General features: G+C 39.4%; 1 protein-coding gene across 5 annotated transcripts in view; it reads right to left on the reverse strand.

Moving 5' to 3' along the window:
• The window catches only part of KIAA1217 (KIAA1217 ortholog), a 363,381-nt gene that overhangs the window by 283,329 nt on the left and 55,597 nt on the right, over positions 1-24,455 (reverse strand). The window contains exon 1 of one of the 5 annotated variants that reach the window (XM_066991600.1): positions 24,064-24,082. The exons of 2 other annotated variants lie outside the window; for them this stretch is intronic. The gene's annotated coding sequence lies outside the window, so the exon portion shown is untranslated. Of the gene's footprint in view, positions 1-2,221; positions 2,375-14,084; positions 14,107-24,063; positions 24,083-24,455 lie in introns of those variants that run through there. 2 more of the 5 variants (XM_066991595.1, XM_066991596.1) reach the window with 2 other exon arrangements.

Below are 24,455 nucleotides of genomic sequence, written 5' to 3' on the forward strand. Positions count from 1 at the left end.
AGTCATTAATAACACGAGCTAGATATCAACCCAGTCATAAAGTACTTTCTGAAATTCAAGAGCATTTCAAGAGTAGATGAAAAACCATTAATCTTTGCAGGAATACATCTCTATATTCTATGTTAACATATCTTTAACAGTTGCATTGGGAATTTTTACTGAATTCTGCTGCCGTAGTGATATTAATCATATTAGTTAAACACACACACACAGCCTCAGCCTTCCAGGCAGTCATCACACCCAAATCTGGTCAAACACTTCCAAAGAAGTATCAAGCATTTCACTTTCACTTTAAATCTTGTATTATCTTGAAAGACTTTTTTGAAATTTTCTCCTTGAAAAAGTAAAATAGCTGCTGTTGGCCATCATCTGAACTTTTTGAACTGCTTCTAGTAATTGTATATGTAACTAATAGAAATTCTTGCTTCATATAAGCCAAGCACCATGCATAAGAAATGTTGAGTTGTATTTATAAGAAATTATCCAGTTATTACTTTCTTCACAAGCAAGTTTTAAGTCTTCATGTTAGTAATAAAAGTGCATGTAAACTACAGACAATGCTTGTTCAATAAGAATTGTCAGCTTCCAAAAAAAAAAATTAAGAACACCTAGAGACAAAAAATAAATAAAATAAAAATAAAAATAAATCTGTATGCAAAAGACTCAAGTAGATTTTTCTGAATGACTTGAGAGCAGTTTGCTGAGGGCACAGAGCACTAGTGACACTAAACAGTGCCTGTAGTATTTTTTGGTCCTCTGAATGTCTGAGCAAAGAAAATTCCATTCAAGGATGAACATGACAGATTGGATCCCTCTCTAGTTCTCTTTCTCTCCCCAAAAACCACTTCCACAGTCACTGACTAACTCACTCACTGACTACTTTCTAATCTCCTCATAACCAAAAGGAAAACCTGCAAATGGAAAGCTCACTGCAGCCAGGTTAAGCAGAAGGGCTCAGAGCTGTCTGAGCTTTCTTTTTTTCTGATGAAATTCTCTTCTCACCTCTCTGTTTTATTGCCAGCAACCTCTTTCAAGTCCTTGTTTGGATATTTCTCCTCAATGTTTTCCTTATGCCCTCCATACCGGGATCAAAGCCCCGGCGGGCTGCTGCATCCCTTTGTAGGCAGGAGTCATTGCTCCTCTCCTGCTGCTGGCAGCAGTGTCTGGGGATGTCTGTGCTGTGCTCAGAAGAGAGCAGGAAAGTTGAATAGAGAAGAGAGAAGCCACTATTAAAAAAAAATATATAAAAAAATCTATAACGATAATGCATATTTTAGATCCCACTGCTGTTCTCCCCCTAGCCCCACCGAGCTTATTCATAAAAGTCAACAATGCACCATGTAACCTCTGAGAACAGTCTACATAGCAAGATCTACTAAAGCTAAGGACAGCACAAATAATAATTAAAAAATAACCATTTTTCTTCTTGTCTAGATGCATCCTGTCTGCTGGCACATTAAAATAGCAGATTTCTAAACACAGCCTTTAAAAGTTCGTTTCTGCCCCTGCTGCTTGCTGTGCCTTAGCCTGCTGTTGCAGAACAACTCCCTCATCTCCCCCTCAAAGCTGGTCTGCGGTGCTGGAGGAGGCAGCTTGGCAAGCAGTCGGCCGAGCTGTTGAAACTAGGGTAGTTCCCTGGCGAGAACAGAAAAGAACAAAGCCAGCCTGTAATGCTACAAGAGCACTACAAGGAAACACGGGAAGGCGCTCCTTCTTACTTGGAAGCAACAACAAAGATTTCCGATCAAAACAGTGAATTAACATTATTAAGCAGTTTCTTTCTTGCAGTGGAGCAGTCGGAGCATGCAGCACTAACATAACCCAAGAGACACAAGCACTACAGAGTCCTGAACAAAAAAAAAAAAAATAATAAGTACTTAAAACTTACGAGCACTGCTTTGTGCTTCTTTGGAAAACAGAAAAACAAGCAGTAGTACTACCAATTAGGCTTTCAAAAGATCATAAATAACTCATGTGTCCAAACTCCACTAAGTTTCGATGAAGTTAACCACCTTGCTTCTCTTGAGGCTTCCTTAACCTACACAGTTGTTCAAAACCTTACTGGAGGTTAGACAAATCATTAAGATAAATGAGGGCCAGATTCCAAAATCCTCAGGAAAAATGAAAATCATTAACATATTTAGCTCTACCCTGAGATACCCAAACAAATTATCACCGAAATGTAAATCGGACAAGGAAGCCATGCACATTGCGTACTCACGTGTCAGCACTTCAGCAGACAGTAGGTGAGCCGGAAAGCTCTCACTGCCCACATCACCTACTAATCAGTCAGTCTCCTATAAGCATGAGAAACCATCCAGTGAGACGCCAAGTTCCTGAGATTGCAATTTGCCTTCTTCCTCGGCAAAAGAAAATGAGTAACTTTGTAAAAACCAGTTCCCCTACAGTTTCCACCACCACCATGAGGACTTGACAAATGAATACTTTGGTGCGAGTAGCCTTAATCTCCCCCGGACATTGGCTTTATTCCCCTGCCTGTTCTTACGAAGCAGAAGCAGTGAAAGTGACTGCTGACTCCATCTGTCTGGGCATTAGCATGCCGGCAATGGCCATGGGGTCAACAGACACAAGTTATGCACCAACAAACTATTGTGCAACTTCAACTGCATCCCCTAATCCTGCATTTGTACATGCCTGACTGAGACAAAGCAGGCGAGGCTTCACGGAAACACCCCGTTTCCCTTTAGATATAAAGGGGACTTTCCTGAGCTAGCCCCAGGGATTGGAGCCCACTGTAGGGCTTCATATGACACCGTGGTGTTTTTTTTCCTACTGAGAAAGTCGATGCTTGCAATGTGCAAAATACACTTCCTCATCCACAAGTATGAGGGAGATTAAAAAAAAAAATGCTAAAGCAGTAGAAATAGTCTCTCATCCCATTGAATAAGGGCTTCCATTGCTGCAAAGAAAGCTCTGCTGGGGAGGGTAGCTTCCCCTGTGCTCCCTTCTCTGGGCATTCCTGACAGTGGGAATATATTAAACATTTTAAAGTATTAAACCTTCAGGCACCCTGCGGACAATCCATGCTGCCTCCATATCTTATAGGTCATACCCTTAAAATCTGCAACAAAGGCCCGTAACTTCTCAATGAAGATATTCCAAATATCCAATAAAAATGAAAGAGTGTGGAATGGCAGCCAAAATGCTCCTGGTCCTCAGGGAGGCAAGGTCAGCATAGCCCTACCCGCACCGAGCACGCTGTGCTTTCATAACTCTCATTTATGTGGTCTATGTGAAATCAGCCGCTTACGAGCTTTAAAACCCACATTTCTTCTTAACCAAAAACATAAGCAGGGGAGAGACAGAAAAGGGCCTTAATGGAGAATGATAAAGGCACTCACGGATCACAATATCTGCAGTTTTTTATTACTATAATGCACAAAGACTAAAAATTGAAACAACCCATTACTACTGACATCAGTCAAGTGTCCAAACTAAGTTTCTAGATGCTGTGTAGATGCACATGCACCAAGTACAATCCTAGTTTTCCTAGGATGCCTGTATTCAGGGGATGCCTATATTCACCTAAAGCAATGCAATGTTTCTCTTTTGAAGTGCAGTGCTTTGGGCAATTTTTAATAAGGTTACGCTGGGACTGAGTAACAAGGAATCTAAATAGAGGGAACTCACAGCAAGCTTGAGTGCTGACATGTACTTCAGGCATGAGACTGCACAGACACGGCCGCATACACGCGTGCCTATGTATTAAACAATTTACAAAAGGTCCTACCTATGCAAAGTAAATACACAAAATCCCAGAGAGAAAAAAAAAAAAAAAAAACAAAAAAAAAAAAAAAACAAAAAAAAGAAACAAAAATGCTTATTATACTACCAATGAATAATGCTGTAAGTGATAAAGAGGTTTGTTTGTCTAAGATTGTCTTTTCTTCTTCCTTACAAACTAATGCAGCTTGTACCTTGCCGTGGAGGAGCTTTCCAGAAGACAATTTCAAAGGGGTACGAAAATACGGAGGGAAAGGAGGGCTGCCGTTACCCAGACAGTGCCCTTGCACTGGCACAAAGTCAGCAGCAGTTACCAGCGCTCTGGGGAGAGGGGAAGGTAAAGACATTTCTATAGAACAAACCAGGGACAGCTGCAGGCCCACGTATTTAACATATGTCTGCAGTGTCAAACACTGTGAGGTGGAAATAACAAAGTTGCAAGGTTTGGCACTGAGCAAAAATTGGTTGAATAGCTTGTGGAAATGACATGCATATGCACACACATTTGCCATTTATAACCCTGCATGGTTTTGCATACTTTCCATAATCTAGGCTATCTTTACATAAACTAAATTTGTAGATGACTCTGTGCCTTCCCAGCTATTATTTTCACTACCTTCTTGAATAATAAGTCCATGCTCACAGGAATTTATCATTTAACAAGTTATTTATTAATGAGAGGCCATCAAGGTTGATGTGTTTAAAAAAAAAAAAAAAAAAAAGAAAAAAAGAAACACAACATCAACAGTCCAGTTTAATTAGATGAAGCACATGAACTGAAGCGGCCTGAATACATGCAAAATACTCTGGGGGGTTATAAATACCATATAAGAAAACTCGTAAAATTCTTAAATATTGATACACATATGCTATACGCATTGAAACACATTACTCACACTTATGATTTGATAGTGTCAATAAAATGATTGTCATCTTCTAAGCATAAATAGACAAGCTCACACACAAAAAAAAAAAAAAAAAAAGTGTACATTGACTAATAAAAAAGAAGGCTAAAGAAAAAAGCAGATGAGATAGATAATCAGGAATGCTAAAGAAAAAAGCAGATGAGATAGATAAGCAGGGATAAGAAATCCCTACATTTCTATTTTGTTGCTGATAGAAGATTTGATGTTGCCATTTAATACTGTAGATTCATCTGTGTATCCAGGTGAGCTGCACTTTGGTTATGAAGGTGAGGCCTTCTTCCCCCCATACTGAGAGAACATCTGTTGGAAACATCAGGAGAAAGGCTATCAGCCTCGCCGAAGGCTAGCACTGGGGAAAGCAGGATCCCAAACCACAGGAGTAGCTTGACACAAAACATTGGTGTCCAGTGGTGCTAATGTCACCTTTGTGCCTACAATAATGCATCGTCCTGTGCATGATATTGGCAACGCCGGTTTTCCGTTGGAAAGACATCCTTAAAGTATGGAGACATCACTTCTGTGTAGAAAAGCAGCTTGAGAAGCCAAAAGAAAGGGACGTTGTTTCAACCCACTTAAGGGTTTATGAACCAGATGGCAGGACCCAAAACACAGCAGTTTGGTGCTTATATTTTAAAAAATTCTGAACAAAAAACACAGGGTGAAGACACAGGGGAAAAGACCATATAACAATACCAGAGACAGAAGGTAGGTTTACAAACACCAGTTTCCCAAATTGCTAGAGACCTTAAGACCAAAATGACAGAAATATCAAAGTCCTAAGACTGAGATAGGCTGGTGTTCATGTTGTTTTGGGGCAGAGGGTATTGGGGTTTTGTACTTTTAACAAACACAATGTATAGCTGCTAGCAGGATCCTGGACAAATGTGGACTTCAAAACAGTTATTTTTAACTGGAATATTACACTTGACTGTGGAGATAGGGACTTGGAAAGTCTTAAACCTACCCTATTCGTGATGAGCATGTTCTAGGGCAGCACTTATTACCTATGCATCACGGGTGTTTACATTCCCCACGCTTCGTGACACACTGTTTTGAAAGTGTGTTTTTGAAGTGCTTTTTAAAGTCTTTGCACAAGTATGCTAACAGAGAGTAGTAGGCTCCTCTCACCCCTGGCGAAGACAAGTGAGCACACTGGCAGGCTGGCGTACATTTGCTGTACAGGAATCTGCAGACTGGAGGGGAAGAGGAGGAGGAGTCGAAAGTCACAGACTTAAAGCAAGGGGGAAAAACAGATGTGAGCCTCTTGTGATGAAGGAAAGAAGAGTAAGTAGTTTCTGAAGACTGAGCTAAGTACTGCTGTGGTGGAATGACGGTCTCTGAACTGCTATCCAAATCTCAGTTTCCTGAGCAGCTTCAGAGGAGGGATGAATATCTAGCTGTAAATCTCTCTATATTAATTTCATAATTTTTTAGAAATTTGTTTTAAAAGGATGCTTTAAAAGAATTCATAAAAAATGCATAAGAAATTCATTGAAGATAGGCAATATAGCTGGTTTTGTAGCAAATTCCAATCTATATTTCAGGTAGATGAGATATTATCTGGCCTTCGCTCATCTGATGGCTCACTCTCACTGGAGCATATCAGAACCAATTGCATTATTTACACTCCCGGTATGAATCAAAGTCCAAAATGTCTTCTATAACAGAGATAAAAGAACAGCAGAGACATGATCCATCACACAAGTGAAACACAATAAAGCTTCAACCGTAGACAGGACATCTGTCTGCTGTGCTGCAACATGAAGTTTCCAAAGCCTCCCAAGTCTTTGAAGACTGATGTGGTAATTCAATTTGATGAAAAGGACCATATTTAATTTCTTATACAGGGTACAAAGTGAGTTTATATTTCAGTTTTGTTTTCGAAATGTTTAATCATGAAACATCTGAATCAGCAAAACAAGGAGGACGGTTCTCTACATCAACATGCTTCCTTTTTTGTTTCTCATAATATTTAATAAGGAGCACATTTATGAATCCCCTCTGCGGCTTTCAGTCTTTTTCTGGAATTCAGACAAGAAGTGAGGTAAAAATGAGAAAGGTTTTAATGGCAAGAGATGATCCACTCAAAGGATTCCCAAATATTTTTTCCACAGAAGCCATTTGACAGGAGGAACATTGAGCTGGGCAACACCTAACAGGACACCCCTCCATCCCATTTGCCATGGAGGGCTCACACAAGAATGAACCCTCTTTTACAGGGGTAACATTTTTGGCTTCCCTGTTAATACCATAGGAGTATGGTATGGCCACACTTCAGCGCAGCTTTCTGAAGCTCTTCTCGTGATATTCCTTTGGAGAGCTGTACCTTGGAAAGGATAGAAGTAACTCACGCTGAAATCTGTTGAATTTTGAGGCAGTAATGTTTAACATGCCACAAAGTCTCTATTACTGGAAGATTAAAACAGATAAGATGCAAGAAGATTCAAAAGGAAGGAAAAATAAGACCTAGAAAGGAAAAAGCAGAAAGGCTAGACAATGCATGAAATAGGGATATACTGGAAAACAATGATGAACAATGAGAATTTTGTAAAAGAAAAAATGTAAACATTGTAATATTTTGTAATTTTCCCATGTAGCATATTGCACAGAGATCTCTGGTCATGCTGAGATACAGGCTTCAGTTCAGGAAAGCCTAGCACTTCTTTTGGGGGGCTTCCTAGTCCCTGCTCTGTGCCAGCATGCCTTCCAAACCTGCAAAGGGTGTGCTAACCAGGCAGGCAACTGAGCACAGTGTAACAGCTTCTTTCATTGGAGTAGTTAAAGAGATTTTGGGCTACGGGTGTTTACTGCAGCAGAATGTATACCAGCACAGCCTAGAACAGCAGTACCCCTCCAAGGTCAAGGTCTTGTTTTAACCTGGTCTGTTCTTACATTGGAAAGTGTCTCCCATGCACAATATCGTCAAACTGGAAATGTGCTTCCTGCAAAATTTGTGCATCCTGAAAATGTTTTTATTTATAAGCTAATATATATATATATATATTCTCATTCAATTGTTAACAATGCTAAAACCATGAATGATTTAGAATTGTATCAAACTGCATTAAGGATGCTCTTGAGTTTTACAGCGCTGGTTTACACTCAGCATCAAACACAGGCTGTCTGGTATACCAAGGAGCTTGAAGGGCACCAAATTTGTCTAAGAATGCAGACGCTAGCAAGTGTACTCATTTCTACTGAGCACAAGCTGTGCTAAAATGCTCTCACTCAATCTCTCTGCTACCCTCTAGTGAGCAAGCAAAAATCAAATTTAAGATTAAATTGCCTTTGCATAAGGACACTGTTAATCAACTCAGAATTTTCCACTTTTAGCCTAAAATATTGACCTCTATCAATACAACATTGGGCTATTATTTTCCCTGACTTTGTCACTCTATAGTTTGATAAGTTTAGACTGCAAACTGCATTTAAATGAGCATTTTAATGAGGTTACTGGACTGTCCTGACCTTAAGTCCTTCTCTCTCTAAATTCAGGACCTTTTTCTTTTTCCTCCCAGTGATAATCATTTTTTTAACAGTTTAAAGCGTGTGGTTTTTGTTTGTTTTTTACTTTAATTGTAAATTGCTTTGAACTTTTTAAAGTATTTTTCTCACTATGAGGGGCTACCGGTCTTTTTTTTTTTTTTTTTTTTTCAGGGAATGCTGGGGTTGGAGAATGCAGGGGAGAACTAAGCATTTGATAAACTTAGAGTTCTCAGTAGTTTGGTGTCCAGTACCAGATGCAAGAAACAGGTGTTTCACTCTAACTACTTGAGAGAAACAGCATTCAGGACAGATTGTGAAGGTTACTATACTGTTACTGTTTGCTGTTCCTCTACACCACTTCTAGCTCCTTTTCTTCCTCTTTCTGAGTGTTAAACAGATGGTAAACAGAAGCTGATGCCAGTGTAACTCACCATCTGGCTAATAGATGCATTTTTGCATAGGCTCATTAGCATGCTTGTTCCATCCCAAATCCTCCATAACAGTTTCATCTCTGTCTGTATCATCTTCATAACATAGTTAATAAATGCAAAACACATATACGAAGTTGCAGTTCATGTGGAACATAACCATGGCTTCTAACTAACCAAACCACCAGAAGTGGGACTAGACTCAGCCTTCCTTAGCATCAGCTGCATTTGCTCTCTAGTCCACTTTCTTCTTATTATTATTTTATTCTGCTTGGATATTTGCCTTTAATTTACCACTGGTACATTGTTTATGTGATGTGTACACCGTAAGATAAAGCAACTGTTAACTTTCTTACTATTTTATTTATATAAATTCAGAGGTAAAGGCAAATCATCAGAAGAAAACTGCATTATAACTTCAGCTTTTTTGAGATATAGCATGACTGGCTTTGCCAATTATAATTACCTTGAGATTCCTAAAAGCAAGAGGAAGAATGACAAGGCCAATTTTAGTCCATTCAATTGCATTAGGTCAGTTCGTCAAGAACCTTCCCCCCCCCCCCCCCCCCCCCCCCTTTCTCCTTGACTAATCCTGTCACTATTTAATAATACCGGTCAGCGAGTTCAAAATTTGGGTTATTTAAAGCTCAGCAAATTGCTGCTCAGAATTGACAGTATCAAACTGGCTAACGGACAGAGAAACACAATGACAAATAAAAACATGCAGGCCAGACTGAAAACAGGATTCATCAACAGCCAAGTGGAAGTGAAGAACATCAGTATCATGTGCTGCACCAATTCAGAACATATTAGTGCCTCTCCTCAGGTGTTTGTGAATAATCAACTTTAAGTGAAAATGGGAAACATTTAGAGGAGGGGAAAATCTACTAATGTTCATTAACGCGTTACCTATGAGCATTTTAACATAATTAGAGCAAGTAGTTAAAAGCATGATATTGTAAGGCCAAATCCTGGGGGAATGATGGAAAAACCAGTCAACTGTAGCCTGCACAGGAGGAGTATGCTCCAGCAGCACAACTGCTGCCTGTTCTATGCCTGGATGCTGCCCCCACACAGCAGCTGAGGTTCCCAGATACCATGCTCTGGCCATCCCGGATTTAAGATCGGTCTACATTGTACGAAGGCTCAAAGGAAGAGAGGCAACAGCAGGAGACAGACAAGGTTATCACTAAGCTGAAAGGAGTAGAGCGCAACATTATCTTGATGTTGGCTTAAGTAGCCATATGACTGGGAGCTAATGGAAAAAGTAGCAAAGGGTGGAAAGAAAATGAGTGTGGAAGCAGCAATGATTGAGAAGAATGAGGAAGCAAGTAAGACGAGAAAAGCAATTGGTAGAGATAGGGAAGAATCTGTAGGTGCACAAACAAACTTTGATTGTACAAGGCAAAAAGAATAAAGCCCAACGTCTAGAAATGCCCAATAATTTTTGAGGGATGATGTTTCAAATACAACAAGACTACACTGCAAGCTTTTTTATCCAGATACGTCCAGATGCAAACACAGCCTACAACTAGTTTCAGGGAGCCAAGCTTATTTAGAAAATTTTCTTTGGCAAAAATTCAGATATGAACAGCAACACCATTTAAGGACGTAACTTCTGCCCACCCATCAGCACGATTACCACTTCAGAAGAGGTTTGAAGGTTTTTGCCTCAATATCATTTGACAAGACTATCATTACACTTTTATACTTACACACTGACTTGAAAGCATAATGGTTTGGCTTAAGACTATTGAGTTACTAGCATGAATTTTAAGAACTCTGAAATGTTTTGTTATGAGAGAGAGAGACAGAGAGAAAGAGAGAGAGAGAGAGAGAGTTATGCTGACTCCAAAAAGAGACAGCCAGTTTCAGACCCTTCCACAAAACACTGAAGACCCTCAGTTTCAGCTGCTGATGTTTTTGTCAAATATGCTTAGCACAGCACAAGCTCTGACCTTAGAATTGTCCTCTACATTTCAGAATTCCCCTCTGATCCACTGGCAAAGCACTTCAGTTTCTAAAGTGCTGTTCTCAACACAACAATGCATTGCTCAATCCCACATTGGACAAATTCCACACTTCAGCAGCAAGCTCGGTTCCAAATGCAATTTGCAATTGTTAGGCCTGGGAAAAAAAAAAAAAAAAAAAAAAAAAAAAAAAAAAAAAAGGTATTTCTGGCCTCTTTTATAATACCAGACATTTATGTTTCCACAACTCTTTTCCAGTCCTGGGTGTTCCTTTATCTGGTGTGTGCCTCATGGCACATGTGTGCCAGGTGGCCAAGAAGGTCAACAGCATCCTGGTCCTGGCTTATACCACGAGTAGTGTAGCCAACAGGACCAGGGAGGCAATCATCCCCCTGTACTCAGCTCTGGTGAAGCTGCAACTCAAACACTGTATTCAGATTTGGGTCCCACACAAGAAGACATTGAGGCCCTGAGGCGTGTCCAGAGAAGGGCTATGAAACTGGTGAAGGGCCTGGAACACAAGTCCTGTGAGGAGTGGCTGAGGGAACTGGGGTTGTTTAGTCTGGGGAAGAGAAGGCTCAGAGGAGACCTTATTGCTCTCTACAATTGCCTGAAAGGAAGGTGTGGGGAGCTGGGGATCTGCCTCTTCTCACAGATAACTAGTGATAGGACTAGAGGGAATGGCATCACGTTGCTCCAGGGCAGGTTCAGGTTGGAAATTAAGACATTTCTTCTCAGAAAGAGCAGTCAGGCATTGGAACGGGTTGCCCAGGGAAGTGGTGGAGTCACTGTCCCTGGGAGTGTTCAAGGAAAGGTTGGACGTGGTGCTTAGGGACATGGTCTTGTGGGTGATATTGGTGGTAGGGGGATGGTTGGGCCAGATGACCTTGGAGGCCTTTTCCAATCTTAATGATTCTATGGCTATCAGCCTCTCAGCATTCTTCAGCAGGAAATGAGAGGCAACAGCACAAGAATCATACCTAAGAGTCCAGGCATCTATTTTTCTAATTTCCATTTTGTAACTGTTTCAGCAAGTTCCTATCAAACCTGCATGGTCCCATATCTGACATTGTGGTATTAAAATGTAAGGCACACAGTTTTACCAAGGCCTGGAATGCAGTATGCCAAAAAAAAGAAAGCTGCCAAAGACGAAAGGGAAAAACTAACACCAAAACAAAACAACAAAAGTAAACCACCACCACCGAAAAAAAAAAAAATCACCACAAGAATTGTGCACACACAGCAATTTGGAGAGTTTTGTGGAAAACTTAATCCACCCTGGTGAAAGCAAGGCCTGCTTCTGTAGACACCCTCAGGGCAGTCTGAACATTGCTGTGTCCTAGGAAGGTACCTGATAGGGTTTCCAAGAGTTAAGTCATCCAAAGTAACTATCGTTTGGACTTGCTGTGACAGATGAAGTGCACCTCTCAGCATTATGAATCTTGACCCATTAAAGGTATTCACCACATAAAGTACTGGACAGAGGCAGTACCTACAAAATAAGACTAGTGAGTATACGTCCTTCTAAGAGTGGGTGATGTTCAGTTGATGCTGCAGTGATGCACAATTTCAAGGTCTTCACTAGGTATCATGAACTTTTAAATTAACAAGGTTAATCAAGTAGCATATGTCCACATGACAAAATCCCAGAAGGGTGGGACTTTATGAACTTAAGTATGAGATTATAGTGATACGGAAAATTTTGACATGCCCATCCCAGGTGGGGTCCAGAATAAATACAACAGGATAATTACTACCCTATTAGAATATAATGTAATGCTATTGTAGTCTGTACCACTTGGATAGCCTGATAAAACTAAATACATGAAGCAACCATCCACTTAATTATTTCAACACCTGAACAATATACATCAGATTAAAGACTTGCTGGAACTAAGATTCATCTCAGTGGAAAATTCCACTTTTGTGAGTGTCGGCTATTTTTATTTATTTATTTATTTTTAGCCAAATAATTCCAATTGAATATCAACAGAATTATTTTCCTTGAGGCAAAATTAGAACAACTAAAATGGATTTCAAGTAAATTAAAGCATTGTGTATGGTAAAACTGAAGTGTTTATTTCAAGTGATTTTGGCTTCAGTGCACACACACACAAAATAAAAAAGTCAATGCAAAAACAGAAACTTACCTACTTGGAACTGACACTTTCCCTGTAGTAGGACATGCTTCTCTCTCCCTCCTCACTGTTCTCCCACCCACACAGAAAAAAAAATCCAGAGCTGAAATCTCGTTTTTCCAGCAGGGAAAACATAGTTTTGACCAAATGGCATTTTCCAGAAGAAAAAATATCAGTGCTAAAAAAACTAACCATAAGTTTTTCCAAAGCTGTTCCTGTGGCAATACTAAGAAGTATGCCATGCTGTTTGTCAGGCAGCTCTATTACCACCTTTGGCTTGCTGTCTCCTACTTCAACAAATCCCCTGTTAGAACAAACACAAAGCATATTGCCTACCTTTGCCTTAGATTATTCCTAGTTTCCTGCCTCTTGCTGAGGCAAAATCACCTAAGCCATCTGGAAACATTATGATTATCCATTTGCAGAGGGAAGTCTGGCGGTCCTTTCCATCAAACTCCTTCAGAACAGTATACGAAACATTATTCTGCTCAAGTACTCCAAATGTTTTTTTTTAGAATACAATAAGCCAAATTCAGAACCACTCCAGACAGAAGACCTGCCAAAAGTAACACCCACAGACTCAAAAACATTCGCCGCCCACCAGCACTGGTGCAGAGTTCATCCCAAGCTAGCCCTGGGTATTGCCATCCCAAACCTGTGCCACAGGCCCGGCAGTCACTCAGCTCCTCCGGCTTGAAATGCTGAGCTCTGCTAGCTCAAAACCCTGAGCTCTGCTAGCTTGAAACCTTGGAAGTTACCAACAGAAGGAATAATCTGAATACTGCAGCTCCTTCTTGCCACAAAGCCATTATTCTTCAGGTATTTATATTGTAGCAACAACAGCTCTGGTGCACATAAATCTCTAAATCTCTACTGATTTAAAAAGGACAGACTGAACTGATTTCTCTGTACAACTCCTCCTGTATTTTAAGTAAGCTAGGAGAAACTTTCTATTCTCAGACTGCTGGAGGCTGGTGTAACGCTGCACCTTTCTCTGGCAATATTAGCCTCCCCCTCTGCACATCACTACTGCCTAAAGCATTTGTAGGAAATAAGAGGAGCTCTCAGTAGTTTTGTAGCCCAATAACTGCTTAGAGCATACACTAAACATCTTCATGCCACCACACTAAAACACAGAATAGCTGAAGTTGGAAGGGACCTCTGGGTCCATCTGGTCCAGCCCCTGCTCAAGCAGGGCCACCCAGAGCAGGTTGCCCAGCACCATGTGAAGGCAGCTTTTGAATACCTCCAAAGAGGGTGACTCCACAGGCTCTCCACCTTCTGCTGAGAACAGCACCTAATCGCCCCAGACTGCTACCAACTGCCACTGACATTTCCCAAGATAAAAAATAACCTTAACCATGAACATGCTCAATTTTGCCGTGCACTTACCATAATTTTGGAGGTGTTTTCACCAGGGATATCCTAGGAGAGATCCTGTGGGAAACTCCACAGTTCTTTTCAGCCTGAACTCAAAAAGGGAGAAAACAACACCAGGATGAAGTATGTGCAGGCACATTAGGAAAGAAATCAGAGACACTCCTCCTTGCCTCACTGGGATGTAGCAACTTCCAGAGACTGCAACCCAGCCCCTTTGCCAAACTGGTTTGTGCCTTGAAGGGTATGCCAGGAAATTAAAGACAGGTCATGGGCTTTTGTTGTGGCAACAAGTTTGTATATATTTTAAAATAATACATATGATCAGAAAACATACAGTGCGTGATTTGTTTTTTTTTGTTACACAGATGTAAATAAAACATCATGAATATATAACACAGAAACCTTTCTCTCCAGGCATTTAGCCTCCTGTAGGCCTTAAACATGCCCGGTTAATGCACAGCTGTTTTATGACAACTTTTTCCTGAAACAGCCATAAGAACTATACTTATTCACACCATTACATCAAGAAAATTTAATCTTAGATTAGAAGCAGTTTATAAAGACAGTTAGAAAATTCCTTACAAGGACTCCATGCCCATGACTCCTTTAGGGAAAAAAAAATAAAATAAAAATCAAACAACAACAACCACAAACAAAAACAAAACAAACAAAAACAACACCATCTCGTGATCTTCACGAATTGTTTATAACCAGGTTTGGCCAAATACAGACTTTAATTAGTATAAGTCAGTTGTTTAAAAACAATTGTGAAGACGGCTTTTAACTCGACAATACTTTCTTTGGGTACAGAAACTAAAGAGGTAAATTCAGTTCCTACCTTGCCACCTACAGTGGAAATCACTGCTGATGATCACTGTGTTGCAGTGTGTAGGGGGATTAACAGCAATTCAGATAATACTGACAAACTAGGCCCTATCAGCTCTCCTTTCCCTGGTCTGTGACTTCCTACTGTGTCTCTTTGACATATAACACATCTCACTTCTGAGGGTCAAAGGGAATTTTTGGAGGGTAGCAGGGCCACATGCACCTATGTGTGTTTTTGTATGTATTTCTGTGCTCCTGAAAATCCACACAGCTATACCCAGGTATGTAAAGGCAATCCCCTTTTCTTCTGTAACATAGATTTCTAGTATGCAAGAGAACCATCCACAAATCCAGACTTGGCAAAATCCATCATTCGTGCAGTTCTACTCAGAGCAGGGTCCTACAATCATCCACTGCATACTCCTGCCTACACTGTATATCTCTGTTCCCTCCGTCCTTGTAGACAGGAAAGGAATTAAGCATTTGGAAAATAGCAAGTGATTTGCATGCATTATTAATACCTCTGTATGTAACTGTATTCAGTACGTTGCTTTTTGTTGCTTCACATCACAGTCTCTCAGATTTCCGAGGAATATTTGCCCACTCGCTGTGTAAAGCCAAATATTACCAAGGAAAATTCTGCACATTCCTTAACTAAAATTAATTATGTTTTTATAAGCTTATAGGCTGGTGGATCGCAGATATTTTGGAATGAACTCTAACATCAAAATTTATTATAGGCTACATTTTGCATGCAGCACTGACAAATTCTAGATAGAACTTCTATCATCAATGATAAGGATTAGTCAAAAATCTTCTAATCAAACAATAAAGCTCAACACCTCCTGTACTATCCACATAACTATTTCTCAAAAATGCAGTCAGGTTACTTATACCATTATGTATCATCATATAAAACTGTGAGATTCAAATTGATTATTCTTCACTAAGTATTCTTTGCCAGAAACGACTTTCATTTTTCTGTTGCATAATTAATTTATATTCTGGTAGAAGTATCTACAGGTAAAACGTACATAAACAGAATAGTGTATCACAGGCAGGTTTCACGTTACTACCCTTTTGAATTCAGTGAGGAACCAAAATCACAAACTGATGAAATGACTTTCCCAAGGTTATGGAAGTGCCTGGAAGAAATGGGAATCAAACCTTAAATCACCAGAGACCACACAGACACAAAAATCAAACTTCCATTATTTTGAAATTGGAAAGAAAAAAATAAATCAAACTACTCTCTTGATCCATCAGAAAAGTATAATTATATACTGCAAAAATTATGGCTAATTTACTTGTAGCCATACATTCCTTTTGCTAATATTGACAGCTTGTTCTATACATTAATCATCATGTGTAACACTTTGGTTCAGAATTTTTATATATTAACTCCCTTTAAAACTGGACCAAATTTTTTCACATTTCCAAGTACTTCTCTCTAAAACTCTACTCACCATTTCTCTGAAATTTTCTCCATCCTTTCAAAACTCAAACATGTTAGCTTCCAGCTATCTAAAGTCCAAGCCTAGTATCAACACCTGGCTTATTTTAAGCTCTGTGTGCCCCACTTTCAAACAAAAAAGCCTCTAATGAGATTAAAAGAAAAAAAAATCAACTAAATAGAACAACTCATTTGGGTATGTTAAAAGATCACTTCGTATCCATGTAAGCAGTTTGCCAGGGACTTACAGCCCTAATACCGAGGAAGTAACGCATTGGCCACAAGAGCCTGTGATTTCTTTTGGCCTTACAATAATGGAAAAACCAGAAAAATAAATAGAAGTTCAATTGTCTCCACCTTTGCCAGTGCTATATAGTGTCTTAAAACAAACTAAACCTGAACAGAGTAAACCTCCATCCCTCAAAAATTACGAATGGCTTCTCTGTTCTGAAATGTTCCACCAATTCCTGCTAAGTGATTTGCAATGCTGACTAGAAAAGCAGAAATATCTTTGCTGTGTTTTGTGTAAGGATCATTGCCATTTCAAGTCACCTCAGGAACCAGCTGTGAGAGATGGTCAGAATGCAAAGTGGTTCCTGCAAGACTTTCTTGAGCTCAAGTGATCTGATTGTCCAGTTGGTGTAACTGATGATAATAAACGTGATGATACTAGTTGCATCCTTGTTGATCAATGCTGAAAGATCTTACATATTCAAAATATATACATATTCAAACAATTCACAACCATATTTCATGAGCTCCTGAACTGAGAGAGCCAGCAGGCAAATAAGACTTGAGGCTCACTAGTTTAGTTCTTATATATATATATATATATATATATAAATGAAACAAAACACACTTGCCCCAGGCAGTACATATGTCTGAAAGCAATAGGCTAGTCTTTGCTGTGAAAACATTAGTCACTCACATTTGTCTAAATGGTAAAAAGAGAAAAGGCTATTAGAAATAAAGGATTTCAAATGATTTTTAGCAAATCTGTATTTAAATTCCAAAACAGATAAACCATAAAGCATGTATTTAATAGTAGTAAGCTCTGCAACTAATCGCCATGTACTTCATAGAATCATGGAATGGTTTGAGTTGGAAGGGACCCTAAAGATCACCCAGTTCCAACCCCCTGCCATGGGCAGGCACACTTCCCACCGGACCAGGTTGCCCAAAGCCCCATCCAGCCTGGCCTTGAACACCTCCAGGGATGGGGCATCCACAGCTGCTCTGGGCAGACTGTGCCAGCGCCTCACCAACCTCATTGTAAATAATTTCTTCCTTATATCTAATATAAATCTTCACTCTTTTAGTTCAAAGCTATTACTCCTTGTCCTATTACTCCACCCCCTGACACAGAGTCCCTCCCCAGCTTTCCTGTAGGCCCCCTTTAGGTACTAGAAGGCTGCTCTAAGATCTCCCCAGAGCCTTCTCTTCTCCAGGCTGTGTCTGCTTCCTTAGACACAGACCTACCTACCAAGCCTTCAGCACTAATACATTAATATTGAACTTACAAGCTCAAAAACTTTACAAGACATTATAAGACAACTTCAACCTACATATCAAGATTATAATTTTAGGAAGTACACAAGACAAATACCCATTTCTGGCATTAGGAAAACACGTTCCCAAGCTTTGGGCAATTTAAGGTGCCCTATGGCAGGCAGTTCATGGGGTTACCCTGCCAGTGCTGCTGCATGTTGTTGTAGCAGTGACCTTCTCTGTGGTTCCCCCAGGGACATGCTGACCATCTTGGCTACGTGTCTCAAGGCAGACAATCAAAAAAAAATAAAAAATTGCTGTGTGTGCCATTATGAAAGTCAGACCATCTTAAACACTTCACTTAGGCTGATGCTAGTTGTGCTATAGGATACTCAAAGAGGAAAATAAGTGTGAGGATTCATCTGTGGTCAATAAGTGAACTCTCTTTTACTCTCCCAGCCTTTGTATGTGCAAATTACACTTTTCCCATTTCAGTGGAAATCAGAGATGACACTTGAATTAGGCTGCTTTCTGTCAACCTCTACTTAACCTACTCAACATCTACTCTACTGCACGGCATCTAAGGCAGCCTATGTTGACTGAAAACTCCTGAACAGGCTTAGCTGAAGGTTTCTCTTGCCATGCAGTCATTCATAAAGTAAGTATTAGGTGAGAAGGCATTAAATGGAGCCTTCACCTGTTTCCAACTTAAAAACCTGCATGGGAGGGAAGCATCTTTTAAATAACAGAATCTAAAATTTAAAGAGTAAAAACTGTTTAGACCAGATCTTTATCTTCTGTAATGATATGGGGGCTCCTTGCTGCAACTGACTGCAAGCAGCTATCCATCAAATGAATTCAATTTTCAATGTCACAGTACTTATTTTTTCATTGTTCCTGGACATCAATTCATCACTATCCTGGAAAAAATGTGAAGCCAATTTTTAACTAGAGAGCTGACCAAAACTCCCTCCCATGACCTCACGATTCACATCACTTATCAGTAAAACCAGAACAAGTGGCAACTCATGTTTGTCTAAATACAGCAATAACAAAACCTTGACCTTACATTTAAGTCGTCTGTTGTGCTTTGATGTGTCTTCCATTGAGACTTGAACCATTTCAAACCTTAATTTGCCTTCTCACAATAAAATACCAGCACCATTCTGACATGACTGAACACAAATCCCTTCCCACAGTCATGCCTTGCCACCTCCCCTCTCCACTGAGATCCAGTCCAAGCCCACCATGGCAGCTGATCCCATTTTACAAAGGGGAAAGGAGACCAGCAGGTGAGGTGTTCCTACAAAACTAACTCAAACAGCCCATGTCATCATTGGAGAAACCATGTAGAGAGATGCTTCTTTCCTATGGGGAAGAATAGGCAGAAAGAAGAATGAATCTTGATCAGAAAACTTCCAGTTCCCAATTCACCTTCCCTCAACCCAGTAAATCACTTCGCCCCTAGGCTGTGAGTTCAGTTGCTATCAGTAAGACATCAGGGCTGGAGATCCAGCAATTTGTGCCTAGTGATGTCTCCAAGCTCAGGCAAGGACAGCAACATCAGAGCCCTACGTTATCTCCACTCACATTTAAAATACTGGTTTTGCTGATTTGAAGTTAATGCCCAACTCAGAAACTGTGATTCTTTCAAAAGAGCCATAGAGTTCATTTATATCTGGCTGTAGTTTTTGTAAACTCCTTAAAATTCGCAAGTTGGAGTTAATTCCAACATTAATTGCCTAAATATTGAGCCAAATTGCTTCCCTGCTCCCAAGTCAGAAGGTAAAAAACTAGGCTGATGCATCTCAAGGTTTGCAAACATAATTGCTTTGGCATCCATAGCTCTGAAGTATTGACAGCTCTTCATAATATCCAACCTGCTTGCATATTCAGAAGTTAGACTTCAGGGATCACTGAAACTGATGTAGTTTTCCTTCTTTTTCCTTCCCTTTTTTTTTTTTTCTTTTTTAAATGGGTTTGGCTCTTTCACTCTGAAAAGCGGACTTTTGCACACTTTCCTACTAAATAATCTTGGTACGTGAATCACTGGTATTTTCTTCTATTAATGGTTAGATACTTTGATGTGTCTGGCGGAGAGACGTCATTCATAACATGTTACAAAATCAATATGGGTAACGAGAAGCAGACACAGGAAGAGGGTTAGCTTTTACTTTTAACTGCTTTCCTAAAAAGAGCTAGTTTTCAAGCTCACTGCCATCCTTTAAATATCATTTCTCCACCCTCCAAGGCAGCTTCCAGAGTGCTTCCTCTCTCTTTATTTAGCAGTTGGCCACGAACTATGTGCATACGAAGCACACCCAATGTCCTTTGATTAGGATTCTCATTTATATGTACAGCAAACATCCCTACATTACATATTTATTAAACTATCCTTCATCCATTTGTGATTTCTGCCAATCATAAATTCAACACATCCCTGTTTTTCAGAGCAGTAAAAAGCTTCAAGAACGATTAACAAGCGCATAAAAAAGGACTTTTTGCATACACCTACTCCAGGTTTCTGCTTGCAGGGAAGGAAAAATGAATAGTTGCCCTGTGCCTAGATTTATACTACAAACAGCGCAGCTATCTGACAATTTTGGCCAGTATAATTTCCTAAGAAAAGCAAATCCAACTGGAATATCTTAAATGAAATCACAGGGCTGTTGAAAACTTCACAATAATTCTGAGGCTGCCAATGCACATTTCCTACAGAAATATAGATATATTTTAAATTCAAGTCCCAATCAATTAGCTTTTCCTCTTCCACCTGTCTGAAGCACTACTTCTTTTCCTTACCCTACACTAGCCACACTTAACAAAGCTGTGGTTTCCCAAGTGTTCTCCTGCTTGACAGCTTAAAATAGTTTCTAACAGCTTAGTTTACAACTGAGTGCCTGTCATTTCCTAACATGTCCTGAGGCAGTTTCCTAAACTATATCATTATCCCGACAAGTCTTCAGGGATAGGGCCGAGCTAGGCTTACAATGTTATCTGCAGTGCTCCTCCTTGGCTCTTACAGATTTCTGCTAGTTATCTGAGTGCTTAATATCAGTGGGGAAAACATGCTTTTGTATTTGTCATTTCATATTACCTTTCCACTGTATGTTTTCCACAGCTAATAAACTCATTGCCCGTGTTCATTTTTAGAAAACCAGTATATTTTTTAATTGCATCTTTTGCAGTGTCTCAAAATGTTCTATCATTAATTTTATATTTCTGTTGAAGACCTTTTTTTCCACTAAGCACTCCCTAAGCGTTGCTATTAGAAAGGCTCTTCTCCCTTATTATATGTTTAATCTTTCTAACACTCTAACTTCACTAAATTTTACAAGGTTATTGTAAAACATTTCAGAAATGAAAAAATGTCATTTTGTCACATTAGTTATAAAATGATTGCAAGTTTTACAGGAGTCATTTTTTTCCATTTATTTTACTCTTACTCAGCATCATCTTATTAAAAATGACAACCACTACATACCTCACAGTTTCAGTTAGGGGAGAAAACCTGCAGCCTTAAAAGAGCTAGACTCTTTTTTTCCTCCTTGAAAATGAATTGCAGAATTATTCTGAACATCTGTGCATCAAAGGGAACTGGATGTTTTTGTGTAGTACAAGTAGCTCAGCAAGGTTATTTTGCCTTCATTTTTATCTTCTTTACAAACTGATAACAATTGGGATTGCTTTCTTGACACATATTACAGGCACACTAAAAATAAAATTAAAAAAATATTGGCTCCCAGGAGCAGTCCCCTAGGACTAGGGCTAGCACTGATTTTCTGAGCTGGCTCCAACATGCTGCCAGCCTACAGGTCACCTTCAGACCAAGCGGAGCCTGGAGACCTCCTGGAGAAACTGGTGCAAGCTGGAGCTTAGCAGAAGACCCACATTATGGGTTTCTAACTAGTCCTGGTGTGAAGTCCACACACTGATACCCTGTGTAAGCAACCATACCTGCTCAACCCAAAACCCAGTAACAAACATATGGCAGCTTCCCATTTAAGAAATCTTTTTTGTGTGTTTGTCTGCTAACTTTGAAGAAAAAAAAAAAAAAAAAAAAAAAAAAAAGGATGTTTCTACAACTTTGTAACATGTCAAAATGGAAGACTGAGACAGGTTGCAGTCAGTCACCAACAAAATTAAAATCCCTGGTCCCATCTACTTCCAAAGAGTATCCATGTAATCTTGAGTTATAAATTCTCAATTTATGCTACAGTATAGAATAGAATTCCATGGCCAAATTTGATTTGCAAGGTTAAAACACATCCTTTGCCACATCTTTAAACCTACTGAGGTCAACAAAAACACTAAGTGTGAATTAATATTAGTTATCAGTCTACAGAGTAGAATCACTTTTTTTTTTTCCTGTTTTTAGTAAACGTAAATAACAACACAGTAAATAAAATGGAAAATGAAGTATGGATTCCAGCCCTGGTCAGCCTCATTTTTTTTTCCTCATATAAGATCACTTCTATCACATTTAAGTTAATAAGATGGAACATAACTTTATGAATAAAATAAATGCTATTCTTATAAATCAAGTGATAGTTTATCATAGTTAGTAGCAGAAAATAACTTGAATAATATAGAGACCTGGTAATAAGACAAATTAGGTATTTATACACTCATGCTTTAATTTTTTAATTTCCTCAACTCAGGTTACTGTTCTTGACTATATGCCAAAAATAGCTATAGCTAACATCATTCAAGAATTAACTGTTTGGTTCTGAAAACCAAAACTAAGAAATTTTTATTTTCATTCATGTAGTAGAATTATTTCTCTATTAAATGGTTTATTCAAAGTGGATGATGATTTAATATTAATGTAGCTGTGTAATGCAATTAGAAGATCACAAAGCTAGAGACAAAACATTAATGCTTACAAAACATTTTAAAGAGAGTTAAACACTTACTTGCATCAGAAGTCCACAATTATTTGTATTCTAACTATCAGGGTGCTATTGATTCTTTTTATTGGAATAAATTTTATTAGAATTAAATTTGTCCAAATTATTTTTTTAACATCCAGTTGGTTTTGTTACCCATTTGAATAGGATATTGGCAGAAGAGTCTAAAGTTTCATATTCTTAAACTTTTTCATATTAAATTCTATTTAGAAGGTAACAGATTAATGCACTACAGAAGGATTCTTTGACCCAATTACTATCGCCAGTAAGCTTTAACATTATTCTCCCCAGTTATTTATTTGTTTCACAGCATGAGCTCAATCAATTTCTTTCCTGCTGGCAGGGGTGTATATTTCTATCTGCCATATAAATACTCTGAAATGTTAACAATTATCTAGCACTTGATTAAGTATATACACACGCACACTACATATATTATATGTATATTATCTTGAACTACTGAATGAATGGCAAAGAAAAGGAAAAAGAAAATGAACTATAACTGTTAAAAGAGGTCACTGGAAACCACCCAAAGAGGAAAGCATTAACCACTGACATGGAGCTCCAGCACAGAAATAATTAACAGTAGTCAGCAATAAAAGACACAGGCAAACAGTTAGTGACATCCAGAGAAATAAGAGAAGCCCCTTCCTCGTTTAGCTCAACCACCAGGATAGCCTCCTGGCTGCTCAGAGCCCTCTTCCTTTACAGCTGGAGAAATTCCCAAATGGAGAATTACCATAACCTTCCCTGCCAAGCCCAACCCAAGAGGCACTTTTAAGTTCATCCCATCCCAAAGCAGCAGCAAGCAAGAGACTGCAGCTGTATTTGCAACACCTGCCCTGGTTCCACCCTTTGCAGTTGGCTGGTCAGTGGACGCAGCCATCTGTGGAGGAAACTCAAAGTCATTTCCCTTCTTGATCTGAGGAAACAGGGATCCCTAGCTCTCCTATGTCTGCCCTAATCTCAAGTGTACACTGTCCTTCTCAGCAGTCTTCTTGTTTATTAAGTATTTAAAATAGTCAACAACTTCTCATATAAATGGTACATCCCCCACCAACTTCACTGCAGGGCATCCTGCAGCCAGGTGGTTAGGTTCATGCCAAGGAGGTGGCACACCTATGCTTAGAGACACCAAGATGTACATGGACATAACTAGATCCACAACATAAATGGAATCTACACTTGCTCAGACCCATGCAAGGCAGAGATGTGTTAAATGTATCAAAGGCAGGGCAACAGGAAGAGCATAACAACAAAACAGGCTTTACACAAAGGATTTCATTTCAGCTGTCCATGCAATATATTAACTCACTAAGAAATCTCTTCTTCTGTGCCTCTCCTGCAGAGAAAACATGTGAAAATAAAACCAGGAGAAATGATCCTGCAAAGAAGACAAGCACAGCCCCCAGCTATTACAGGCACTGGAGTCACCAGGCATGACCCAAGCTGCCACGTGGAGAGAACAGACAGCATAAATCACCTTCACTCCCTATTTACAGTAAATCACACTCACCCATCTTGACCTTCGACAAATTTGTTTTGCAGAGTTATCCAGCGAGTAATCTAATACGAGCAAGCCTAGGAACAGGCATACCTGCATGTAGAAATAGCTCTCTCTGGAAAGCAATCTAATTTTACTTTCATTAGTTAGTAGTCTTGCTCAGATAGATAAGCTCCCAATCAAATATTGAACCTGTTTTGTTG

The sequence above is a fragment of the Anser cygnoides genome, chromosome 2 (genome assembly GCF_040182565.1).
Source record: "Anser cygnoides isolate HZ-2024a breed goose chromosome 2, Taihu_goose_T2T_genome, whole genome shotgun sequence".
Taxonomy (NCBI): Eukaryota; Metazoa; Chordata; class Aves; order Anseriformes; family Anatidae; genus Anser; species Anser cygnoides.